Raw genomic sequence first — 27,083 nt, forward strand, 5'->3', positions numbered from 1 at the left:
ACCCTAATTTATTGTGTAAAACTAATGTATTTGTATATGTAAAATGCTTTAGGGTGTAGTCTTACTATTTGGCCACAAGATGGCCACAGTGAGTTTGTTTACATGCGACCTGTAAGCATCCGGAAGGATGCTTACAGGAAGTACTACGAGGCTGGGCAAATCACAATGATCGATGTTTCTCAAAAAAGCAGCAGATCATTGCGGGGGCTTAGATCAATGAACGGGAATGGATTTTCCCATTCATTCATCTCCGGGTGAGCGGGCGGCGGCATGCACAAGCGGCGGGAGCGCGTGCATGAGCGGCGGGAGCACGGACAGCGGCGGTAGCGCGGAAGGTACGGATTTATCTGTCCCTTTTTTAGGGGGGAAAAAAGGACAGAGAAATCCGTACCGCTGGGGGTAAAGTGGTTAAAGAGTAACTGTCAGGCTGCAGAAGCTAATTTAAACCTCTATTCTCCTGTGTTAAACAGTTTAGAAGGAAGCCCAAAAGCCATTAGTGAAGATAAAAATCTCAGTTACCTTTGATGTGTGCTTATCTTAAAGGCTGTTATAGACCCATAAGGACGCAAGCCGCATACTAAACTGCAAAGCATTCTGGGGCCCTCCCCTCGGCTGCTAATGAGACGTTACAGAAGCTTGTAATCAGTCCAGCGTGTAGCACTGATAAATCTCGGGGCAGAGTACTCTGCAGGAGTCAGCTATTGTTCCTAGCCACATGGCTCATTAATATTCACTGCACACTGTGTTGTTCAAGTAGGAGCTTATCTGTGATCAGGAAGCAGGCAGGACATGACGACACATTTGACAGACAAACATGGAGCCTGCCATGAGCTGTCAGGAGCATCTATCTCTGCATATACTATATACAAATTCTGTGAAATCCAAACGTGGACAGTGAAATGCATATGTAATGTAAGTACAGCCAATCTTTAGCTACTGATATATGTGTTTATTTTCTCTGAGACCTTATACCTAACAGCTCCTCTTTAAAGGCATATTTATACTATGCTGAAGCTAATAACATTGGCAGTTGCAGGACAAATTATCTGATTGTCTAGTAATTAAGTAACTGTTGTACAAACAAAGCAGAGACAGTCCACTGGATATAGCAGAAGCTTTTCTGCATTGTTTACTCAGCTTGCTATAGCTCATCAATTAGCTTCTGAGTGACTTAGAAGCTTAAATTCTCAACACTTGCAGTAATTTAGAAACCAATAATATGTTTTTTGTTTTTGTTGTGTGCCCAATTAGTTTTATGTTGTGTTTAATGCTTCAGACCAGTGGTGGGCTGAAAATTCGCATTTGCAAAATTACGCATCATAATCGTAATGCGAAGGAATAATCGTAATTCATTTCTTGCGTAATAGTAATATTTTGTAATTTTGCATACATTTTTGCATACATTTGCGTAATTTTGTGCCAAATTTGGCAGTGAATAGCAAAGCCATACATGGTATTGATACTAAAATTGCTACATATGTTAAGGCGAATAGTGGGTACAAGTCAAAAAAGAATTTTTCAAAAAGACCTTGTAGTTTTTGAGAAAATCAATTTTTAAAATGCAAAGAATTTTTTTTTTTAAACTCAGAAAAATTACAATTTAAAAACTATTTTTCATTGCATTTTTAACAATTTAACTTACCTGGTGCTTCTACCGGCCCCCTGCAGACATCCTGTGACGCACCGAGTCAACTCTATCCTCTGGTCCTCTGCAGCAAACCAGTTTAATTTTGTCAGTTGTTGTGCCACTCAGTGGCATAGCTAAGGAGCTGTGGACCCCGATGCAAGTTTTACAATGTGGCCCCCAAAAGCACTCTATACATAACAATTGATACGGCGCACCAAAACCTGCCAATGGCAACTACAGTGTCAGAGGTGCCAGAAGGGGATGGGGAGCAGCTTGTTAACCCTAAGATCCCCCTGGTGGTGCCTAACCCTAAGACCCCTCTGGTGATGCCTAACCCTAAGACCCCCCTGGTGGTGCCTAACCCTAAGACCCTCCTAGTGGTGCCTAACTCTAAGACCCCCCTGGTGGTGCCTAACCTTAAGACCCCCCCAGTGGTGCCTAACCCTAACCTTGACAGTGTTACATTAAATCCATTCCCCATTTTGCAGTTAAATAACGTCTGCAGTTTGGCTTATGTAGGGTGCTATTGATAAATAATGTTAGTGTGTGTCACTATTGATAAATAACGTTAGTGTGTGCCACTATTGATAAATAACGTTAGTGTGTGCCGTTTTTCTTCTTTTTTCCCTGTGCGCCATTATTATGCAGTATTAACGATAAATAGCAATAAGCGTATCTTTTTAATGCGGCGCCATTTTTATGCATAGGCTCTGTGCGCCATTATTCACTGATCCCATTCAAAGTATCTACAAAAATGATTATTATGAGCACAGGACCAATAGAGAGCTAATACTGTAGTTGAGGGAGGGCCCTTCAGGGCCCCTCTGGCCCAAGGGCCCCGTTGCGGTGGCTACCTCTGCACACCCTATTGCTACATCCCTGGTGTCACTGTGCCTGTGCAGCCCTGGCCGACCGTGCCCATCCTCCCTCACGCTCATGTCACTGCCCTGCGCATGTAGAGTATGAGAAAATCTCATACTGTGCATGCGCAGGATGGCAACGGCGGTATTTATTTTTTTATTTATTGTATTTATATGAGCGTGGATGCACGTGGTCAGGACAATGCAGGCACAGTTGGCCGCCAACTGAAATTAAACTTGCTCGCTGTGAGGGAACAGAGGATCAGTTTGTCCCGACAAGGGCACAGAACAACTGCAGTTGTCTGGTAAAAGCCCCAGGTAAGGTTTTTTTTTTTTTTTGGGGGGGGGGGGTCAATTAAGATTCCCTTTAAGCAAGTTAATTCATATTGATGCAGCCTATAGCAAAAGTCACACCAAAATAGAAAACAGGTGAGGTTAATATTCCACTTTTTTTTTTTTACGGTTGTTCTCTTGATCATTTTTTCTATTATTATTTTGTTACTAAGACATAAACTAAGCAAAAATAAAGTAACATCATTACGAATTTATTCTGGTAACTTTGGCCTTCTGTTAAGTTTCTTTCTCTACGTGATAATTCATTTTTCTAGCCTATGTCTAGCTTACTTTGCCATCGAGACATCCAGCTTGATTTACCATTGACAACTCTTGAGTTTTGACCTTTCAGTCTCAGACTAAACCCACTTCTTGCAAATCATTTGACTTGTTGCAAACGGTTCCCTTAGATTTTTTCTTACCCCTTGTGTCATGCTTTCTTGAGGCTGTAGATTGTTACAACAATTTGTTCCTTGTACCGCTACATCTGTGAACTTTAAAAAAGCCACCAGAGTCTTCAACTGTGACCATTTGGCAATATCTTTTTTTTTTCGAAAGCATTACCTTTTGAGTATACATTCGTTGAACAAAACAGCTGTCTTGTCTTTCAGATTGGTAAGTGGTGCTGAGGGAATACATTTCGGAAGACAATTGGATTCCCTTTCAGTATGATAAAGTTCAGTTGTCTTCAGAAGTTAACAATCTCTTGGCCTCCCTCCGATGTCTGCCGAAAAGTTTTGAATTGAAAAACTTTTCAAAAACCATATTTTGTATCAACTTGATATTTCTCTATGTGCTTGACTGTAAGATGTTTAATCCTTTCATGCTGAGTGGCGATGTAATTTAGCTAACTTTAAGCCAATGTTTACCATATTTGTAAATACTTTGTTTGTCTTTATAAACTTTAAAGGTTAGACAGGGTGTGCAGATTTTTAAAATAGCCGTTGTTGTAGAGACGCTACCCCTCAAAAAAAATCAATGACACAGCACAGCAAATGAAGCACCACAAGACATAAGATATTGATCATAAAAAGGTTACAGGCAAGATATATAAGAAAATCATTTCAACGCACACTTGTTACCTTACTCTTGACAGTTTCATAACATGAAGCCTTCCTTTTAGGAAAAAACGAAAAAGGATTATTGTGAAATGTTGTTCTGTTGCAAGGCATTGGTAGATGCTTCCAATGAAAAAAAAAACTGATTTATTTACAGGAAGAAAAAAAAACAGCAGATATCTTTATTTACAGGGACAGGTACTGTCTGTGCACAAAGTGGTCAATCCCCTTAAAGAGGAACTGTTGCGAAAATCTTAAAAATTAAAACACATATGGCGTCAATTCACTAAGTTTTATCAAATATTTTAACAAATGTTTGATCATTTACCTCATGGGTAAAATCTAATTTAGAATTCACTAAGGTGTTATAGATTTGTTGAACATTTTATCAATAAACCATTTGATAAAAATATAACATCTTAGTGAATTCAAAATTAGATTTTAACCATGAGGTAAATTATCAAACGTTTGATAAAATGTTTGATAAAGCTCCGTGAATTGAGGGCATACAAATAAGAAGTACATTTCTCCCAGAGTAAAATGAGCCATAAATTACTTTTCTCCTATGTTGGTGTCACGTGTCTCTTCATGGGGGATTCTCAGCACGGAGCAACTGCCATTCACTGAGTGTTTTTAAAAATAAAGAAAACTCTATGCAGGTTCAATAACTCCTCCAGTTCATGAATATAGTGAGATACATGGAATAAGGTAGTATGTTTATAATGTACCGTTTATAGACCGAGCATTTTTCATGTATTGATGCATATCTTTGTATGCTGGAAAATTTTTAATAAAAAGTTTTTGAGTAAAAAAAAAAAAAGAAAGAAAACGCAGAGAACCCCTCCCCCCCTTATAAGAATATGGGCTAGTCCAAAATCTGTCGGTAATGTCAGATTTCTACTACCTACTGTAAGTGACAGCAACATTGGAGAAAAGTAATTTATGGCTCATTTTACTCTGGGAGAAATGTACTTCTTATTTGTATGTGTTTTAAATTTTAAGATTTCCGCACTGTTCCTCTTTAAATACCCTCCCTGCCATATATACATATACAGGTTTATGTTTTTGGGAGTGTGACCACCTGCATTTCAGAAGATACCACAAACCCAAGTGAAGGTGGGTCTTCAAAGCACACACTACAATGTACTGGTACTGTACCATGAGTTTGTAAGTATTACTCTTTTTACTATTATATTATTACTAATACCATGACTAGTACAGTATTGTATGTACCTGGTGAGCATGAATCCTCTGTGTGGCCGGATGGGCGCAGCCCTGGAGACCAGATGGGTGCACCCGAAGGTGACTGCTGAGTGCGACTGTATAGTCCGTTGCGAGGTACAGGTACAACAGACAGAATACGTAGTCAGGGATAAGCCAGGAGTCCGTTAACAGGGGATCAGTCCAAAACAGGTGAGGGACAGGAACATAGGACCAACGGGGAGCCAAGGTATAAGTCTTTCAGGACACAGGAGGAACACAGGAAACCTGATACTCAGGCAACCAGCCTGAACCCAGGAAGTCTTTTTAAAGCATAGTCCAGGAAGTGCATTCGCATGCTCACATGCAAACAGGGATGCATAGCACATTCCAGCCACTAGATGGCGACGTCTGACGTCTGAAGATCCTTGAAGGAAAACTAGTTCTGTAGTCAGAATCCTGAGCTGGTGGGTTGCCATAGACAACCACTTGTTGAGGCGTGACAAGTTGGTGTTCCAGGTTAACCCTCTGTGTTTTTATATATCTTAACTGCTTGCCCGACGTGTCACGCCGATGGTAGCCCCAGGACCGCCTAACGCTGATCGGCGAAAGTCCTGGGGCTTCATTTCTGCGCACATCTCCTGCTTGGTAGGCGGAGCTAAGCTCCGTTTTCAGTTTCCCATCGGTGAAACTGCTGTCTAATTAGCATGTACAGTGCTGCGATCTACAGCAGCAGCACACTGGGGACAGCCGTGTGACACAGCTGTCCCCCTGGGGGACACAGAAGCGATCCTCTGTGATAGGCAGACAGGGAGAGAGGGAGGGACAGAGGAAAAATAAATAAAGAAATACTGTTTTTTATTCAAAAAATAATAAAATAAATATTTATGAAAAATAAACAAACCTGGGGGCGATCTGACCCCACCAACAGAGAGCTCTGTTGGTGGGGACAAAGAGGGGGGGGGGTGCTGTGTTGTGCGGCCCTGCAGTGAGCCCTTAAAGCTGCAGTGGCCTATTTTACAAAAAAATGTTTCAGAAATCAGAGCTGGTTGCAGACTGAACTGAAAAGGTTATTTTTGATAGCAGTACAATTCAAAGTAAATGGGATATCACTGTAGTATGGGGGGTTGTTTCACTAACCGGTATAACGAGCGTTGCTCCAGCAGCACCCGTTAAAAAACAATTAGTAGCTGCTATAGAGGCTACGCCCACTCCCTGCAGCGTAGCATGCCTTACACTTAGTAACTTCTAAGGCTGGTTTCACAGTGGGACGTTACAGGCGCACGTTAGAGCAGCCTGTAACGCAGCCCACCGCACAGTAATGAAAAATCAATGGGCTGTTCACAGTGCCCACGTTGCGTTACATTGTAACGCTGCGTCACAAGACAACGTACTGCATGCAGTACTTTAGACGCGGCTGAGCCGCGTTAGACTGCTTGCACATGCTCAGTAATGTTGGGGAGGAGCGGAGAGGAGCCAGGCACATGGCTAATTAATATGCACTGCGCGTTGTGACGTGCAGTGTTTACTTCCTGGAGCATCCGCTCTGTGCGGCGATTGGCCGGCGGGACCACGTGATGCCGCATGCGCACAAGAGTGCGCATCACGGCATCACTGACGCCAGAGTGAACTGCACAACGCGGCTCACTCTGACGTCCAGATCCAGCACCACCAGGCGTTCCGTTAGGGGGACGTTATGCGACCTTAACGCCCCCTCTAACGCAACATCCTGGTGTGAAATTAGTGTGGTCTCCAGGCCGCACTCCCCCACGGCATAAACTGAGGTGCAAGGTCAGTCCGTCAGAGCACCAGGTCGGACATCCAGTATAAAGTCCACAAGGACCGGCACACTCAGGGATTTCTTCCAAAACTCATAGAAATCTTTATTACAAAATCTTCAACATCATAAACATTAAAATACATGAGCCGTCACAGGGACACTTGTGCACTTTACTTGTCTTGAAGACGGGCTGTACTCCCGAAACAGCTCTTAGCCGTTGTCTGTCGCCGTGATGTTTGGACTTTCTATATGATGGTGACCTTTGTCTACCTGGCTGCTATAAATACTCGGTCTGCTTGGGGACTAGGCTTTTTATGGACATCGACCGTCTTTGTCGGTTATTGTATTGCTGGATTGTCCCTGTGAAGACTCGCGTATATTAATGTTTATGATGTTGAAGATTTTTTAATAACGATTTCTGTGAGTTTTGGAATAAATCCCTGAGTGTGCTGGTCCCTGTGGACTTTACACTTGGTAACTAACGCTTGTTGCTTCCTTAGCAACACGCGCTCGTTCTAATAGCGGCCGCCTCTGTGAAGTACCGCAACCGTGATTAGCGTGAGTAGCGGCCAATACTATGTTAATAAACTATGTAATTAATTAACATAGTAGTGACCACGCTAGTGAAGTATCACGGTGCGAGCTTAGCCTCTATAACAGCCACTAATTGTTTTTTAACGAGCGCTACTGAAGCAATGCGTGTAGTTACCGTTAATGAATCAACCACATCATTTTTTTAATTAAAAACTGAGATATACTTTCAGTTTATTTGGAAGTACAAAAAAAAAAAAAAAAAACAATACATTCAAAAGAAAAAAGAAAAAAAGAAGGAAAATGTATTATCAATACCATAGACAGACAGACGGACGGACGGACGGATGGACAGATGGACAGATGGACAGATGGACAGATGGACAGATGGAGTTTGGTTTAAAAAAATATTTATGACCCATTAAAACCCACTACGATAAATACAAGCTCAAGAACAGTTAACCGGTCTCAGAACCTTCTATAGCTGCCTCTCCCTGTACGCTGGTACAGAGACTAGGGGCCTGATTCACAAAGCGGTGCTAACAGTTAGCACGCTGGTGAAAAGCCCTTTATCATGCCTAAACTCAGTTTAGGCATGATACGTTTAGGTGTGATAAGTTTAGGTGTGATAAGTTTAGGCATGATAAGTTTAGGTGTGATAAGTTTAGGTGTGATAAGTTTAAGCACCAACTGCGTTAGCACCGCAGTGCACAGCTGATCAAAAGTTTTACGCTAGCAAAGACTGGTGCATTTCGTATAAAGTTTAATGGCGCTGCTTTGCGTGCTGGACTTTGCACGCTATCTACTCTTATCTAAACTTATCATGCCTAAACTTATCACACCTAGGGCTCGATTCACAAAGCGGTGCTAACCCAGTTAGCATGCCTAAAAGACTTTAGGCATGATAACCATTGCACCATGCTGGTGAAAAGCCAGTTTAGGCATGATAAGTTTAGGTGTGATAAGTTTAGGTGTGATAAGTTTAGGCATGATAAGTTTAGATAAGTTTAGATCGCTTGCAAAGTCCCGCACGCAAAGCAGCGCCATTAAACTTTATACGAAGTGCACCAGACTTTGCTAGCGTAAAACTTTTGATCAGCTGTGCACTGCGGTGCTAACGTAGTTGGCGCTTAAACTTATCATGCCTAAACTTATCACACCTAAACTTATCATGCCTAAACTTATCACACCTAAACTTATCACACCTAAACTTATCATGCCTAAACTGAGTTTAGGCATGATAAAGGGCTTTTCACCAGCGTGCTAACTGTTAGCACCGCTTTGTGAATCAGGCCCCTAAACTGGCTTTTCACCAGCGCGGTGCAATGGTTATCATGCCTTGGGCTCGATTCACAAAGCGGTGCTAACCCAGTTAGAGACTTTAGGCATGATAACCATTGCACCACTCTGGTGAAAAGCCAGTTTAGGTGTGATAAGTTTAGGCATGATAAGTTTAGGTGTGATAAGTTTAGGCATGCTAAGTTTAGATAAGTTTAGATCGCTTGCAAAGTCCCGCACGCAAAGCAGCGCCATTAAACTTTATACAAAGTGCACCAGTCTTTGCTAGCGCAAAACTTTTGATCAGCTGTGCACTGCGGTGCTAACGCAGTTGGCGCTTAAACTTATCATGCCTAAACTTATCACACCTAAACTTATCATGCCTAAACTTATCACACCTAAACTTATCACACCTAAACTTATCATGCCTAAACTGAGTTTAGGCATGATAAAGGGCTTTTCACCAGGGTGCTAACTGTTAGCACCGCTTTGTGAATCGAGCCCCTAAAGGGCTCGATTCACAAAGCGGTGCTAACCCAGTTAGCATGCCTAAAAGACTTTAGGCATGATAACCATTGCACCATGCTGGTGAAAAGCCAGTTTAGGCGTGATAAGTTTAGGTGTGATAAGTTTAGGTGTGATAAGTTTAGGCATGCTAAGTTTAGATAAGTTTAGATCGCTTGCAAAGTCCCGCACGCAAAGCAGCGCCATTAAACTTTATACAAAGTGCACCAGTCTTTGCTAGCGTAAAACTTTTGATCAGCTGTGCACTGCGGTGCTAACGCAGTTGGCGCTTAAACTTAGCATGCCTAAACTTATCACACCTAAACTTATCATGCCTAAACTTATCACACCTAAACTTATCACACCTAAACTTATCATGCCTAAACTGAGTTTAGGCGTGATAAAGGGCTTTTCACCAGGGTGCTAACTGTTAGCACCGCTTTGTGAATCAAGCCCAAAGTCTCTAACTGGGTTAGCACCGCTTTGTGAATCGAGCCCTAGGAGTGGTAAGCACAGGATTAAGATTAAATACCATTATAATGACCCATCTAGAACAAGCCCTGGATATCCATCTCAAGGTCTCTAACCTAGATCGAGGGGTCGCAGTTTGGTAGATGTTTTATAGATGTTACTAGATGTTTCTCCTTGTCTGTAATAATATATATATTGAATCTACTGTTTTTTGCAATATGATATTGACATTGTACGTTAAAAGAAAAAACGTCAATAAAACATGTTTAATACTAAAAAAAAAATATAAAAAAAATATATATATTTATGTTTTCTTAGTCTATGAACAGATTTCCCATGAGAACATGAATGTATTAAATACCACAGAAAGCAGCCTAAAAATAACCTAAATAAAAGCAAAACAACAACAACAAAAAAGAAAAATATTAACTTTCTTTTAAATCAGAAAAAAAATTATCACAAATAAAAATGCGATATTTATCTTTAGTGACACCTGCTGGTTTGACTGACAGACTTTGCAAGTACAAGAACACTGGCTTTGTGCAGCACAGTAAGAATATAACAGCTTAACGGAGAACGATAGAACCTCGATGTTATCAGTCACTAGCACTGAAACTTTGTTTACTTAAAGGGAACCCTAACCGGCGGGGAAAAAAAATTCACTTACCTGGGGGCTTTCCCAAGCCTCCTGCAGCCGTCCTGTGCCCGCGCCGGTCCTTCGGTGCCCTCCGGTCTCCCTCCGCCGCTTAGTTTCGTTTTCGGACGACTGCCAGTCGTCCTCGGGCAAAGCGTCATCTTCTTCCGCATTCCCCGTCGTAAAGAGCCGTAAAGCGCGGGAGGGAGACCGGAGGGCACCGAAGGACCGGCGCGGGCACAGGACGGCTGCAGGAGGCTTGGGAAAGCCCCCAGGTAAGTGAATTTTTTTTCCCCCGCCGGTTAAGGTTCCCTTTAACTCCGGATAAAAAGGTCCTTTATTTGTAACATTTCTTGTGTATGTGCGCATGGATGACATGAGTGTGTGTGTGCATGCGTACATGAGCGTGTGTGCCAGTGCGTGCATGCGTACATGAGCCTGTGTGCCAGTGCGTGCATGCGTTCATGAGCGTGTGTGCCAGTGCGTGCATGCGTTCATGAGCGTGTGTGCCAGTGCATGCATGCGTACATTAGCAAGTGTGCCAGTGCGTGCATGCGTACATGAGCGTGTGTGCCAGTGCGTGCATGCGTATTTCAAATACATTGGCATTCTAACCATGATATAATAATGAAACGTGCAACAAGAATATACATTCCTATTAATTTCTAAAGTAACTTTTCTAGCTCATGTCTCATGTTGCCTTGCTGATTCCTGACTCTCCTATCTCCTGTGAACAGAAGATCAGTGTGCTGCCAAAGATCTAAAACTTAGGGATACTGTAGGGGGGGTCGGGGGAAAATGAGTTGAAGTTACCCGGGGCTTCTAATAGTCCCCCGCAGACATCCTGTGCCCTCGCAGCCACTCACCGATGCTCCGGCCCCGCCTCCGGTTCACTTCTGGAATTTCAGACTTTAAAGTCTGAAAACCACTGTGCCTGCGTTGCCTAGGCAGTGTTCCCTTTTTTCTTTCTCTGCCTGAAAGAGTTAAATATAAAGGTATGCAAGTGGCTGACTCAGTCCTGACTCAGACAGGAAGTGACTACAGTGTGACCCTCACTGATAAGAAATTCCAACTATAAAACATTTTCCTAGCAGAAGATGGCTTCTGAGAGCAAGAAAGAGGTTAAAAAATGGGAATTTCGCATTAGTGAGGGTCACACTGTAGTCACTTCCTGTCTGAGTCAGGACTGAGTGAGCCATTTACATACCTGATATTTAACTCTTTCAGACAGAGAAAGAAAAAAAAAAGGAACACAGCATAGTTATTTGTGTGCTAGGCACTGTACATACACATGTCTATCTCATTATGTCACATGTCAGTTCGGGTATCCTTTAAGCACAATAGGCTTACACCCCCTGTGACCAGGCTATTTTTTACAAATTAGGCCACTGCAGCATTAAGGGTTTGCTGCAGGGCCGTACAGCCGTACACGCTAACCTGGAGGAAGCCCCAGGTAAGTGAATTTTTTGATTATCGGTACTGCTCCGGACCCTTTTAAATATCTGTCAGCAATAAAACACTACAATACATGTTTTATATCCTGTAGAAATACAATAAATATACACGTTCCCTCTAAATACTATGTATAGTCTCTACAGATCTGTCATTCTATACTCGTGCTTGAGCCTGTACATAGTCTGCTTTTTTTTAAGACTTCGAGAACAAGAAAACCAATTTATCTTGTCTGAGCATTTATCAATATAAACAATTTTTGGTCTTGTTTGGATGAAGATTTTCATAAAACCTTTATCTATATAAGCTGCCATAACAACAGCAGCCACAACACAGTTGATAAGGCGAGATGCACATTTAAGATGCTGATAGTGGAGTGACGAGAGCCTTTGTGCAGATAGAAATGAGTCGCGATTGTCTGCCGAAAGCCAATCTCGGTGAAATACCACTTCTTCTTACTCAATTGAATTCTCTCCTTCTACAGATTTATAACTGAGGATTTTGGATCTTTATATGAGTAGTGATGGACAAACATGTTTGCCGGCGAACAGTTCCCTGCGAACATTCGCTGTTGGCTGTGCGCATTTACTGCAAACTTCACTCGAAGTTCACGTTCGCCATATACTTGACCATTTTTTGCAAAGTAAGTCATTTGGCAGCATACGCTACCTCGGTAAAAAGGGCACCTCATTACTTGCAATGTAAATTGTGGCAAAAAAGCACCCATTTGGAAATTTGGGCTTCCATGATGTTATTAATTATCGGCAATGTATTTCTATTTTGGCAATGTAATTTTTATCTCTGTGAAAACTAAACTTTTTCTACAAGACTAATTCTATTGCTAAAGGGGGACAGGTCTATTGCAGCAGTGAACAGGACTCTTATGGAAACGTGGGTGTTAAACATTAGCAATATACTCGTGTAGGCTTGCCATTATGTTCAGTGCCCAGGTTTAATAACAGTTCTGTTTAATACCGCAGTAGACCTGTCCCCATTAGCAATAGAGTTGTGTGGGCTTGCTGTTATGTTCAGCACCCAAGAGTCCTGTCCAATAGAATTGTCCTCCTCCCGACCACCGCTGGATGCTTAGAGCCCCTGGAAGTTTGTGGGAATGCTCCTGTCTGTGTACGAGCATGGCGGCACTGCGCAAGCTCAAGATGCCTCGTACTTGTGGCGCATTGGCATGGAGCTTCGATGGAAAAAGCTATGCAGGTTGACTCCATGGCACTGTGCAAGGCATTCTGCACAGTGCAGCCGCACTTGTACATGGATAGGAGCCAGGTCACTTGCACTGCTCGATAAAGCCCTTTTTGAGTGGGTTCCGCTGGTCCCAGCGCTAGATCAGCGAAGGTGAAGCCCCTGGAATATGCAGCCGCTTCCCTCTACTGAGGTAAGTACCTATGTGGGGCCCTTTTTAACGTTCTGGTACACTTTAAAGAGAAACTCCAACCTACAATTGAACTTTATCCCAATCAGTAGCTGATACCCCCTTTTACATGAGAAATATAATGATTTTTCACAAACAGACCATCAGGGGGCGCTGTATGACTGATTTTGTGCTGAAACCCCTCCCACAAGAAGCTCTGAGTACCGCGGTACTCTGGGCAAACTGCCACAATGTAACAATGTTCACACACAGGAAATAGCTGTTTACAGCTGTCTCTAACAGCCAAAACAGCTAGGAGCAGCTACATAACCTGCCCACAGTAACAATGTCACCATGTATTACATGTCAGAATGTGAATCTGGGAGAGGAAAGATTTTACAATGAGCAACTCGAGATGCTAGCATAATATTGCCCCTGTTTAACTCTCTAGTAAGGCCACATCTGGAATATGGAATTCAGTTCTGGGCACCACATTACAAAAAAGATATTGCAGTTCTAGAGCAGGTGCAGAGACGAGCAACAAAATTGATACGTGGGATGGAAGGTCTCACTTACCAAGAAAGGTTAGATAAACTGGGTTTATTTAGTCTAGAGAAAAGACGCCTTAGAGGAGATCTAATTAACATGTATAAATACATCAGAGGGCAATATAATAGCTTGGCGGATGAGCTTTTTGTCCCTAGGCCTTCTCAAAGGACTAGAGGACATGATCTGCGCATGGAGGAAAAACGTTTTAGCCATTTATTTAGGAAAGGGTTCTTTACAGTAAGAGTGATTAAGATGTGGAATGCATTGCCACAGGAAGTCGTTATGGCAAACTCTATACCTGCATTTAAAGGGGGCTTAGATGCTTTCCTTGCGTTGAATGACATCCATGGCTACAATTACTAGGTAATGCCAATGATGTTGATCCAGGGATTTTATCTGATTGCCATCTGGAGTCGGGAAGGAATTTTTACCTTGTAAGGGTTTTTTCGCCTTCCTCTGGATCAACAGGGATATGTGAGGGAGCAGGCTGGTGTTGTACTTTGTACTGGTTGAACTCGATGGACGTATGTCTTTTTTCAACCAAAGTAACTATGTAACTATGTAACTGGTATACTTGAACACATTTTCGCCAAAGTCATTTTCTCATTGAGAATGGTATTTTCTATTTTGAGAACATTTTCATGAACGTACGTTGGATTTTTGCAATATGGCAAAAATTAAAAAAATGCAAAAACAATCTTTATTTTTGGCACAAAGAAATCATTTTACCACCCCAAGAAAAAAAATCCCCAGAAAATTCACAAAAATGTTGAAAAATCACAAGCTTATTACACAATTATTTTTGATGGCATTTTAAGCCCAAATGTCAAATTTGAACATTATTTTGGTGAAAAGAATGTCAGTATATCGCTCATCACTGTACTAGAATATGAATAACCAGCCAAATGTAACAATTTACACGAATGCAGGAATCGGTGTCACTAAAAAAAAAGCTCAACAATATCTGATCAATGAAACAAAAGTAGAGTCAATAAAAGGTAATTCTTTATGTCAGGGATGCAACAAACCCATCCTGTATTCATCATCTTCTCCCCTTCCCCTTGGCCAGGGGGGTGCATTTTCCAAGAGTCATATGACAAATGTGGCTACCATGAACCCCCCGACAGTGCACCCACTATGAATCCCATCAACCTGATACATGAAATGAGTGTGATCATAACACCTCCTGCTCTGCAAGGGGTTCTGGTATTTGAGGGAAGGTAAGATTTCAGGCCCATTGTGGGCCAGGGCCTCCTGCATCCAATCCCACAGTAGTTATGTCAAAATCTCGAAGTGTGTCTATGGGCTCGATTCACAAAGCGGTGCTAACCCAGTTAGAGACTTTAGGCGTGATAACCATTGCACCACGCTGGTGAAAAGCCAGTTTAGGGGCTCGATTCACAAAGCGGTGCTAACCCAGTTAGAGACTTTAGGGGCCTGATTCACAAAGCGGTGCTAACACTTAGCACCCTGGTGAAAAGCCCTTTATCATGCCTTAACTCAGTTTAGGCATGATAAGTTTAGGCATGATAAGTTTAGGCATGATATGTTTAGGCATGATAAGTTTAGGCATGCTAAGTTTAGATAAGTTTAGATCGCATGCAAAGTCCCGCACGCAAAGCAGCGCCATTAAACTCTATGCAAAGTGCACCAGACTTTGCTAGCACAAAACTTTTGATCAGCTGTGCACTGCGGTGCTAACCCAGTTGGTGCTTAAACTTATCGGGCCTGATTCACAAAGCGGTGCTAACAGTTAGCACCCTGGTGAAAAGCCCTTTATCACGCCTAAACTCAGTTTAGGCATGATAAGTTTAGGTGTGATAAGTTTAGGTGTGCTAAGTTTAGGCATGATAAGTTTAGGTGTGATAAGTTTAGGCATGATAAGTTTAAGCACCAACTGCGTTAGCACCGCAGTGCCCAGCTGATCAAAAGTTTTGCGCTAGCAAAGTCTGGTGCACTTCGCATAGAGTTTAATGGCGCTGCTTTGCGTGCGGGACTTTGCACGCTATCTACACTTATCTAAACTTAGCATGCCTAAACTTATCACACCTAAACTTATCACACCTAAACTTATCACGCCTAAACTGGCTTTTCACCAGTGTGGTGCAAAGGTTATCATGCCTAAAGTCTTTTAGGCGTGATAACTAAGTTATCACCGCTTTGTGAATCAGGCCCATCATGCCTAAACTTATCACACCTAAACTTAACATGCCTAAACTTATCACACCTAGGGCTCGATTCACAAAGCGGTACTAACCCAGTTACAGACTTTAGGCATGATAACCATTGCACCACGCTGGTGAAAAGCCAGTTTAGGCGTGATAAGTTTAGGGGCTCGATTCACAAAGCGGTGCTAACCCAGTTAGCATGCCTAAAAGACTTTAGGCATGATAACCATTGCACCATGCTGGTGAAAAGCCAGTTTAGGCGTGATAAGTTTAGGTGTGATAAGTTTAGGTGTGATAAGTTTAGGCATGCTAAGTTTAGATAAGTTTAGATCGCTTGCAAAGTCCCGCACGCAAAGCAGCGCCATTAAACTTTATACAAAGTGCACCAGTCTTTGCTAGCGTAAAACTTTTGATCAGCTGTGCACTGCGGTGCTAACGCAGTTGGCGCTTAAACTTAGCATGCCTAAACTTATCACACCTAAACTTATCATGCCTAAACTTATCACACCTAAACTTATCACACCTAAACTTATCATGCCTAAACTGAGTTTAGGCATGATAAAGGGCTTTTCACCAGCGTGCTAACTGTTAGCACCGCTTTGTGAATCAGGCCCTAGGTGTGATAAGTTTAGGGGCTCGATTCACAAAGCGGTGCTAACCCAGTTAGCATGCCTAAAAGACTTTAGGCATGATAACCATTGCACCATGCTGGTGAAAAGCCAGTTTAGGCGTGATAAGTTTAGGTGTGATAAGTTTAGGTGTGATAAGTTTAGGCATGCTAAGTTTAGATAAGTGTAGATAGCGTGCAAAGTCCCGCACGCAAAGCAGCGCTATTAAACTCTTTGCGAAGTGCATCAGACTTTGCTAGCGCAAAACTTTTGATCAGCTGTGCACTGCGGTGCTAATGCAGTTGGTGCTTAAACTTAACGGGCTCGATTCACAAAGCGGTGATAACCCAGTTATCACGCCTAAAAGACTTTAGGCGTGATGACCTTTTCACCACTGAGTTATCACCGCTTTTTCCTGCTCTTCGCGCGAAGTTACCGCGCGAACGCGCGTTCGCGCGTTCGCGCGTGAGAGCGCGCGCAAAGTCCCATAGGGCTTAATGGGAGCTTCGCGCGAAGCGGGGACGCTGCGCGCGCACGCGCGCGGTTGCGCGCGCAAAACTTTGCGCGCGGCAACTTCGCGCGAGTTTCTTCTTATCATGCCTAAAGTGACTTTAGGCGTGATAAGGGCCTTTTCACCACGGTGCTAACACTTTGCACCGCTTGGTGAATCGAGCCCAACATGCCTAAACTTATCACACCTAAACTTATCATGCCTAAACTTATCACACCTAAACTTATCACACCTAAACTTATCATGCCTAAACTGAGTTTAGGCGTGATAAAGGGCTTTTCACCAGCGTGCTAACTGTTAGCACCGCTTTGTGAATCAGGCCCCTAAACTTATCATGCCTAAACTGAGTTTAGGCGTGATAAAGGGCTTTTCACCAGCGTGCTAACTGTTAGCACCACTTTGTGAATCAGGCCCGATAAGTTTAAGCATGATAAGTTTAGGCATGATAAGTTTAGGCATGATAAGTTTAGATAAGTTTAGATAAGTTTAGATCGCGCTCAAAGTCCCGCACGCAAAGCAGCGCCATTAAACTCTATGCAAAGTGCACCAGACTTTGCTAGCGCAAAACTTTTGATCAGCTGTGCACTGCGGTGCTAACCCAGTTGGTGCTTAAACTTATCACGCCTTAAAACTTATCACACCTAAACTTATCATGCCTAAACTTATCACACCTAAACTTATCACACCTAGGGCTTGATTCACAAAGCGGTGCTAACAGTTAGCACCCTGGTGAAAAGCCCTTTATCATGCCTAAACTCAGTTTAGGCATGATAAGTTTAGGAGTGATAAGTTTAGGTGTGATAAGTTTAGGCGTGATAAGTTTAGGTGTGATAAGTTTAGGCATGCTAAGTTTAAGCGCCAACTGCGTTAGCACCGCAGTGCACAGCTGATCAAAAGTTTTACGCTAGCAAAGACTGGTGCACTTTGTATAAAGTTTAATGGCGCTGCTTTGCGTGCGGGACTTTGCAAGCGATCTAAACTTATCTAAACTTAGCATGCCTAAACTTATCACACCTAAACTTATCACACCTAAACTTATCACGCCTAAACTGGCTTTTCACCAGCATGGTGCAATGGTTATCATGCCTAAAGTCTTTTAGGCATGCTAACTGGGTTAGCACCGCTTTGTGAATCGAGCCCCTAGGGCCTGATTCACAAAGCGGTGCTAACAGTTAGCACTCTGGTGAAAAGCCCTTTATCACGCCTAAACTCAGTTTAGGCATGATAAGTTTAGGTGTGATAAGTTTAGGTGTGATAAGTTTAGGCATGATAAGTTTAGGTGTGATAAGTTTAGGCATGATAAGTTTAAGCACCAACTACGTTAGCACCGCAGTGCACAGCTGATCAAAAGTTTTGCGCTAGCAAAGTCTGGTACACTTTGCATAGAGTTTAATGGCGCTGCTTTGCGTGCGGGACTTTGCACACTATCTACACTTATCTAAACTTAGCATGCCTAAACTTATCACACCTAAACTTATCACACCTAAACTTATCATGCCTAAACTGGCTTTTCACCAGCGTGGTGCAATGGTTATCATGCCTAAAGTCTCTAACTGGGTTAGCACCTCTTTGTGAATCGAGCCCCTAAACTTATCATGCCTAAACAGAGTTTAGGCGTGATAAAGGGCTTTTCACTAGCGTGCTAACTGTTAGCACCGCTTTGTGAATCAGGCCCTATGCCTGTATTCGCCTGATCGTATTTTCATCTTAATACACTTAACAAACCCCCTTTTAAAACATGCACAAAACTTCCCTATTTGCCATTTCAGTTCAAAATTGTAAGGGAAATTTGAGAAGTGCAAAAGATAATGTGGATGTTTTATTTATAAGATCTTTACTTAAAAAAAAGAAAAAAGAAGACAGGAGTTGCAATTATTGTAAAATCCTTGTAGTGAAAGCTCCATGCATTATTCATGTACCCAAGTCAGAATCTCTCTGGGTTGGTTATGTTACAGTGGCTGGAAAAGAGACATGGATAAATATACTGATTTTTTAGACATGACGTTAGTGATTCTGCAAGTAATCAGTGGACTTTTCTTTACCCCACTGGAAGCAGCAGCTAAATGGTTCTTATTTTATTAAATACCGTATATTTTTGCATATAAGCTGACCTGCGTATAAGCCGAGGTACCCACTTTTCCCTCAGAAACCAGGAAAAAAGTGATGAACTCGCGTATAAGCCCCATTCCCAGTATAGCCTCCTCCACAGTAGCCAGTTGTGCCCCCAGTACAAGTCAGCCCCTCACCTCATAGCCAGATGTGCCCCAAGGATGATACAGCTGTGATTCAAGAGGCCACTAGATGGCGTCATAGATATGAGATGCAGCGATTGCCACACAGAAAAAAATCCCTGATCATTGCACTGCTGACACACTGCTTGCACGCTCTGCTCCACAAGCCAGGGGACACAGGTAGTCTTAAGAAGCGCATCTGCACACCATGTTGCAGGGGATGGAAGGCACAGACACGGCAGGAAACCAGCTGGCAAGAGAAGGATCACTAGTGCACAATCCTTACACTCCTCTGCCAGTAACAAATCTTGCTCCACCATGCATTCTGCTCCACTCACTCACATATAAGCCGAGGGGGTAACTTTTCAGCACGTTTTTTGGGCTGAAAAATTAGGCTTATATGCGAGTATATAAGGTAGCTTGGGTTTTGACTCTCAGTGTCTTTCTTTTACTTCTTATCTTTTCATCAAACAGGCATCGATAGACACATGGTAACACTAATGTCTTAAAGGGAACCTAAACTGAGAGGGATATGGATTTTTCCTTTTAAACAATACCAGTTGCCTGGCAGCTCTGCTGATCTCTTTAGCTATAGTAGTGGCTGAATCACACACCTGAAACAGGCATGCAGCTAATCCAGTCTGGCTTCAGTCAGAGCACCTGATCTGCATTCTTGTTCCGGGGCTGTGGCTAAAAGTATTAGAGACACAGGATCAGCAGCAGAGTCAGGCAACTGGTATTATTTTAAAAGGAAAAATCCATATCCTTCTCAGTTTAGGTTCCCTTTAAACAATCTTTCATGGTCATTTTAGCCATCATTTTAAAGTCTGATTTTGTGTTTTTGGGGTGTGGGAGGAAACTGGGGTGTCTGGGGGAAACCCATCTACACAAAGGAAGAACATGTAAATTGCATGCAGATAGTGCGCTGGCTGGGATTAGAACCAGGAACCCAGCACTACAAAAGAGACAGTGTTATCCACTACCCTGCTGTGCCTACAAATAACAATGCCAAGATTGGTGCATAATAAAGAAGTGGTAGACAACATATGTGACAGTGACGTTTGTATGATGATCAACAAAACATGCTGCATTTTACACTACACAGGAAAGAGCACTTCTTTTGAGATAGTATTTGCAGACTTGACACTATACTTTCATGATGTCCCTGACTTGTAATATACACACTGTCTGTACTTGTATTGTTTTTGTTTGTATTTGTTAAGCAACTGCCAAGACAAATTCCTTGTAGGTGCAAACTTACTTGGCGAAAAAAAATAATTCTGATTCTGATTCTGATTGAGTTAAAGAATGCTGTATATAAAGAAGCTATTCATTTTCAGGCTGACTATATTGAAAGCTCCAAACTCTCTTTTTTAGTGATGGGAGACAACAGAGTAACCAAGCAGCTCAGGGTGACCCAAACTACTAGGAATGTATAGGGGGATAAAAGGGACCAAAAAGCCCTCTTATTAAAAAATCAAAGCTTGGTGTAATGTGCCTTCTTAAAACAGAAGGAAATTTGCAATAATTCAGTTATAAATGAACATTTGTGGTTACCCACAATGCACCGCTACTAAATATGCAAATTATCCCTTTTCACCCTTGTTAAGCCAAGGAAGCATCCAGAACCGCTGGTATATAGCAGTGTTGCTTGCGAATTTTCGCCAAAGTCATTTTCGCATCGAAAATCCCATTTTCGATTTCGCCGAATTTTCGCGAAAATAAGTACTATTTTCGTTTCAAAAGGCAAAATTTCGCCTGTGGGTACATATGTGGGTACAAGAGGAAAACATTTTTTTGCAAAAAGACCTTATAGTTTTTGAGAAAATCGATTTTAAAGTTTCAAAGGAAAAAAGTTTACATTTAAATGTAGTAAATGACAGTTACTGTAGCAAACCTAGAGGTAGTGTAAAATTATTAATATCAAAATAAAGGGCCAAGTGCAAGTGCCAGGGGCCAAGTGCAAACTGCCAAGTGCCAGCGCAAAGGGCCAAGTGCAAAGGGCAAAGTGCCAGCGCAAAGGGCCAAGTGCAAGCGCAAAGGGCCAAGTGCAAGCGCAAAGGGCCAAGTGCAAGTGCAAAGGGCCAAGTGCAAGCGCCATGTGCAAAGGGCCAAGTGCAAAGGGCTAAGTGCAAAGGGCCATGAAAAGTGCAAAGGGCCGTGTAAAGTGCCAAGTGCAAAGTGCCATGCAAAGTGCCAAGTGCAAAGTGCAAAGTGCACTTTGCATTTACCACTTTGCACTTGGCACTTTGCATTTGACACTTGGCACTTGGCACTTTGCATTTGACACTTTGCACTTTGCATTTAACACTTTGCACTTGGAACATTGCATTTGACACTTTGCACTTGGCACTTTGAACGCGTACATCAAAAAAGGGCGTCGGGAAAAAAGGGCGCGTGGTGTAAACGATAAGCAGTATTATCGTTTATAAAGATATTGTGTAGAATTTAGTTTACAAATAATGTTTTAAGAATTTATAAATCATTAAATAATGTGTATGAAATCGTCAATTCTTAAAACGTTAATCGTCCCTGTTTCTAAACTGAAACTTATAATTACGTTTTATTAAAAAAACAGTATTATTTGTTTAAACATTATAATTATATATTGTTATGAATAGAGTTGGGCCGAACCTCCGATTTTAGGTTCGCGAACCGGGTTCGCGAACTTCCACGGAAGGTTCGGTTTGCGTTAAAGTTCGCGAACCGCAATAGACTTCAATGGGGGTGCGAACTTTGAAAAAAAAAAATGTATGCTGGCCACAAAAGTGATGGAAAAGATGTTTCAAGGGGTCTAACACCTGGAGGGGGGCATGGCGGAGTGGGATACATGCCCAAAGTCCCCAGGAAAAATCTGGATTTGACGCAAAGCAGCGTTTTAAGGGCAGAAATCATATTGAATGCTAAATGACAGGCCTAAAGTGCTTTAAAACATCTTGCATGTGTATACATCAATCAGGTAGTGTAATTAAGGTACTGCTTTACACTGACACACCAAACTGTTCACTGAACAGAACAGGTATGCAGTGGCGGGTTCACTGAACAGAACAGGTATACAGTGGCGGGTTCACTGAACAGAACAGGTATGCAGTGGCGGGTTCACTGAACAGAACAGGTATACAGTGGCGGGTTCACTGAACAGTACAGGTATACAGTGGCAGGTTCACAGAACAGGTATGCAGTGGTGGGTTCACAGAACAGGTATGCAGTGGTGGGTTCACAGAACAGGTATGCAGCCAGGGACAAGCTAAGCCTAACTAATCTTTCCCTATGAGAGAGAGTGTGCAGCAGCTCACCCTACTCTCACTAATGCAGGCACACGAGTGACCATAATGGTCGCCGCTGCCTGCCTTTTAGTAGGGTGGGAGTGGCTCCAGGGGCTAGTGTAGCCTAATTGGCTACACTGGGCCTGCTGACTGTGATGTAGAGGGTCAAAGTTGACCCTCCATGGTGCATTATGGGGCGAACCGAACTTTCGCAAAGGTTCGCCTGCGGGACGCGAACGCGAACCACGGAAGTTCGCATGGAACCGTTCGGCCCAACTCTAGTTATGAATAATCTTGATTTATCGTTTATTATTATAATAAAATGGGAAAATATTGTTTATAACAATGATATTAATATAAGTACATTCATAATAACTGTTGATTAGTATTATTAAAATTGTACTAAAACTATACCTAACCCTACTCTCACTTAGAACCCTCCCTGTACCTATCCCTAACCTCTAGACCCCCTGGTGATGCCTAAACCTGAGACCCCCCTGGTGGTGCCTAAACCTAAGACCCCCTGGTGGTGCCTAAACCTAAGACCCCCCCTGGTGGTGCCTAAACCTAAGACACCCCTGGTGGTGCCTAAAACTAACCACCCCAAAGCCCTCCCTGTACCTATCCCTAACCCCTAGACCCCCTGGTGGTGCCTAAACCTAAGACTCCCCTGGTGGTGCCTAAACCTAAGACCCCCCGGGGGTGCCTAAACCTAAGACCCCCCAGGGGGTGCCTAAACCTAAGACCCCCCGGGGGGTGCCTAAACCTGAGACCCCCCTGGTGGTGCCTAAACCTAAGACCCCCCTAGTGGTGCCTAAACCTAAGACCCCCTATGGATAATAATGTTTTAGAAACATTAATAAATGAAAAATTTAAATAAAGAAAATGGGTGGATAATAATGTTTTAGAAATGTTTTACAAATAGTGATTGTAAAAAATATATTGCAAATTACGTTACGTACTGATCGCTTTATTTTGTGAATAATAATGTTTTACAAACAGTAAGGGTTAAAATGTTAAAGAATGTTTTAATTAAATAGGATAAATATGTTTAGTATTTGTATAAACGTTATTCGTCACAGGCTCATTTTCTAAACGTAAATCATCACAAGCACAGTTATAAAACATTAAATATCTCCGGGCGCCGTTTGTAAAACGTTAATAATCTCTGGCGCCCTTTTTTCCCTGTTCGGCGCCCATTAAACGATATTTATAATGGGAGTGAATGGGGCGCCCTTTTTGTCCACTTGTCTCATGCGCCCAAATCTCCTGCTTCCCTTTGAACTTGGCACTTTGCACTTTGCATTTAACACTTTGCACTTGGCACTTTGCACTTTGCATTTGACACTTGGCCCTTTGCACTTGGCCCTTTTATTTGATATTAGTAAAATTACACTACCGCTAGGTTTGCTACAGTAACTGTCATTTACTGCATTTAAATGTATACTTTTTTCCTTTAAAACTTTAAAATTGATTTTCTCAAAAACTGTAAGGTCTTTTTGCAAAAAAAATTTTCCTCTTGTACCCACATGTCTCCTTAATATACCCTGAAAATTTGGTGATTCTAGTTTGTAAGGGGGCTTAGATATTAAACGCGAAAAAACGGATTTTAGGCGAAAATTAATGCGAAAATATTCGGCGAAAAGAATATTTGCATTTTCGCTCATCACTGGTATATAGCAAGCCTATAGCTTTAAGTTTTACACAGCCAAATCAAACCCACATGCTTGGTTACTCTGTTGTACTGGTCCAAGCCCTATCACATACAGCCTTATCAATCCTTGCTATGTACTGATGAGGACCAAAAGTCAGAAACAGGCTGTCTACATGTGGGTTTGATTTGGCTGTGTAAAACTTAAAGCTATATGCTTGCTATACACCAGCGGTTCTGGATGCTTGCTTGGCTTAACAAGGGTGTAAAGGGATAATTTGCATATTTAGTAGCAGTGCATTGTGGGTAACCACAAATGTTCATTTATAACTGAATTATTGCAAATTTCCTTCTGGTTTAAGAAGGCAATTACACCAAGCTTAGTGATGGGAGACACATATTAAACAGGTGCAGTGTCTGAGCACAGGCCATCCAGGCAAAGGCCTACAGTGCCATCTACTGTACAGGGCAATATACTCCACCCATAATGTTACTGAAATATTGTTTTAGGCAGTCTACAATCACCGCTTGTTGTATTTGGGACACCTATTAAGTCAGAAAATAAACTTATGGTATAGTTAATTGAATGTGTAGTACAGTTAAGAAATAGAACATAAGTGGCAAAGAAAAGAGTTTCATGTTTTTATTTTCAGGTATATAGCTTTATTTTTATCACATTGCATCATTCTCTAACATTTGCAGGTTACAAACTACAAACTGAGTGACATTTTGTTTTTAGTACAGGAAAAGAAAAAAAGTATGATGTTACCTGAGCAAAAGAGCCTCTCTAAATTCTTTCACCCACTGGGTCAAATACAGTCCTGTTTTCTGAAGCACTAAAACAGCACAGGAACAGCGAGAGGAAGCTTGAAATAAGGTTTTACTGCAGAAAGATTCAAAGGGTCATTATGTCTGTTTTATTTTATAATTTAAAAGACAGGGTGTGGTTTAAAAACTGCAACTGTGATGGATTGATGCAATGTTATAAAAAAATGACTGAATATAAAGATAGGAGACTCTTTTCTATGCTACTAATGGTCTATTCCTTATCTGCACTACGCATACAATTCATCATATCATAAGGGGTTTTTTTTGTTTTGTTTTTTTTCGCTTCAGATTTGCTTTAAATGTCTCGCATTCTAATAATCTTTTATGTTATACATGTTCCCAATCCTACCTAATAAAACCGAACTGTCCCTGCGTATGCCTGTCTCAGTGTCCTTAGGTCTGTGCTTTTTGCTACTGCGCATGTGCGCAGCATGGATCGTTGAGGCAGGAGGACAGGGCTAGTTAGCTGGACGGGCATGTGCGTGGGCGGACGGGTGCGCGCGGCAGGCGGGTGCGCACACATATGCACTAACATGCGGCGTTGGCGGCGGTGAGAGACAGACCTAGAGCCCGTTTTTAAACAGGCTTAGGTCTAATAGTATAAAATGATTGAAGATAATTTTTCTAAACATACTCTACGGATATTGTATAATGCAAGAAGAGTGATCTTTCAACCCTAAACACCGCCGCCGTAGCTAAGCAATAAGGACTTGAGTGACTCTAAATATAAACAGGCATCCCAAGTGCTGCTCTACTGAGCTTTTCTAATTAAGCACCCGTGAAATATGCATGGGAACATTAACACTTCTCCAGCATAACTTTCCTTCTATTAGGCAACTTGTCAAACTTTTAAAGAGGAATATGGTCATGAAGCCAGCGTCTCTTAATCATCAGGAATGAGGAAAACAGGATTTAGAAGCCGTTCAAAATGCCACATTGCCAGTTAGAATATAATTTATAGCACCATACATCATACGCAGCTCCTCCGTAATTTATCGTACGGTACGCCGTCGCTGTCTACCTACAAATCTTATGCTGCCAAGAAATAGGCAAGAAAAAAACGGGACAAAATGAAAATGTCTGCTTTTCTCCACGGGACAGGAATGGGCTCTGCGCTTGACTCCTTGCAACCATGTTTGTTAAAACATCTTTACAAAACATTAAAGAGGAACTGTATTGAAAAATAACGTACTGAAGAAAATTGCTTATTTTTGTACGTTTTTTTTTTTATTACAATGTTACTTTCGTCAGTGTTTGCTTATTGTAAATTTTATCCTGATTTACATTCGGAAATGTATCACAGGTAGTGACATCTCTAGTCCTGTCAGGTGCATCACAGCGGAATGTTTGTATACTAAGAGTTTCAAAGCCAGTACAAATATATAATACCTGGTCTGCTAGAATGTTCGGAGGGGGGGAACAGAATTCCATATAGCTAAGCATCACTGGGAGGGTGGGGCTAGAGACCGATATACAGCAATTTGTGGATATAGGAAGTATTTCTGATGCTGAAACCAAGAAGAACATGTAAAAGTGGGTATCCGGAATAATTTACTGTATTCTACCATATGCCACTACAGTGCATTTTTAAAAAGCCCTAGTTCTGGGCTCATTTTTCATTATTGGGTTTTACAAAAATGCATTTACCTGAAAAAGAAAAAAAAGTGTAATGAAAACTACATTACAAAAACATTTCCTTTTTCTGGTATGAAATGCTACATCCAGGCTGAGCCCCTGATGAGTCGAATGACGAAACGCGTAGGGCATGGCTAATCGGGCAGGAAGTACTGCAGTGCAAATCGAGGAGACGTCCTCATGATTGTATATGCGAGTTACACTTTGTGCTTGTGAGTAGAGCTACAGTTTCATATTTTATAATTAATGGTTTTACGCAATGAGAGTTAGTGCAATGAGGCGGTGTTTGAAGAAACAGAAGATACCTCTTCCAGGGCTGTGCATATAAGTGCTGAGGGCTGTCTGTGAGATTGGGCAGCGTGTGTATAAGGTGGGCACGGTCCCTGGAGGTGAGGGGGTGCACCAATGAACGATCTAGGGTGACCCTCTGAGTGCACGGTGTTGTTCCTGCACCATCAGGTGACGAGGGATACCTTATCATTTTACAGTTTGCGCTATGAAAGTGATGTGTTTCTTTTGTATGCAAATGAGACCAACTTAAA

The sequence above is a fragment of the Hyperolius riggenbachi genome, chromosome 9, assembly GCF_040937935.1.
Source record: "Hyperolius riggenbachi isolate aHypRig1 chromosome 9, aHypRig1.pri, whole genome shotgun sequence".
Classification (NCBI taxonomy): Eukaryota; Metazoa; Chordata; class Amphibia; order Anura; family Hyperoliidae; genus Hyperolius; species Hyperolius riggenbachi.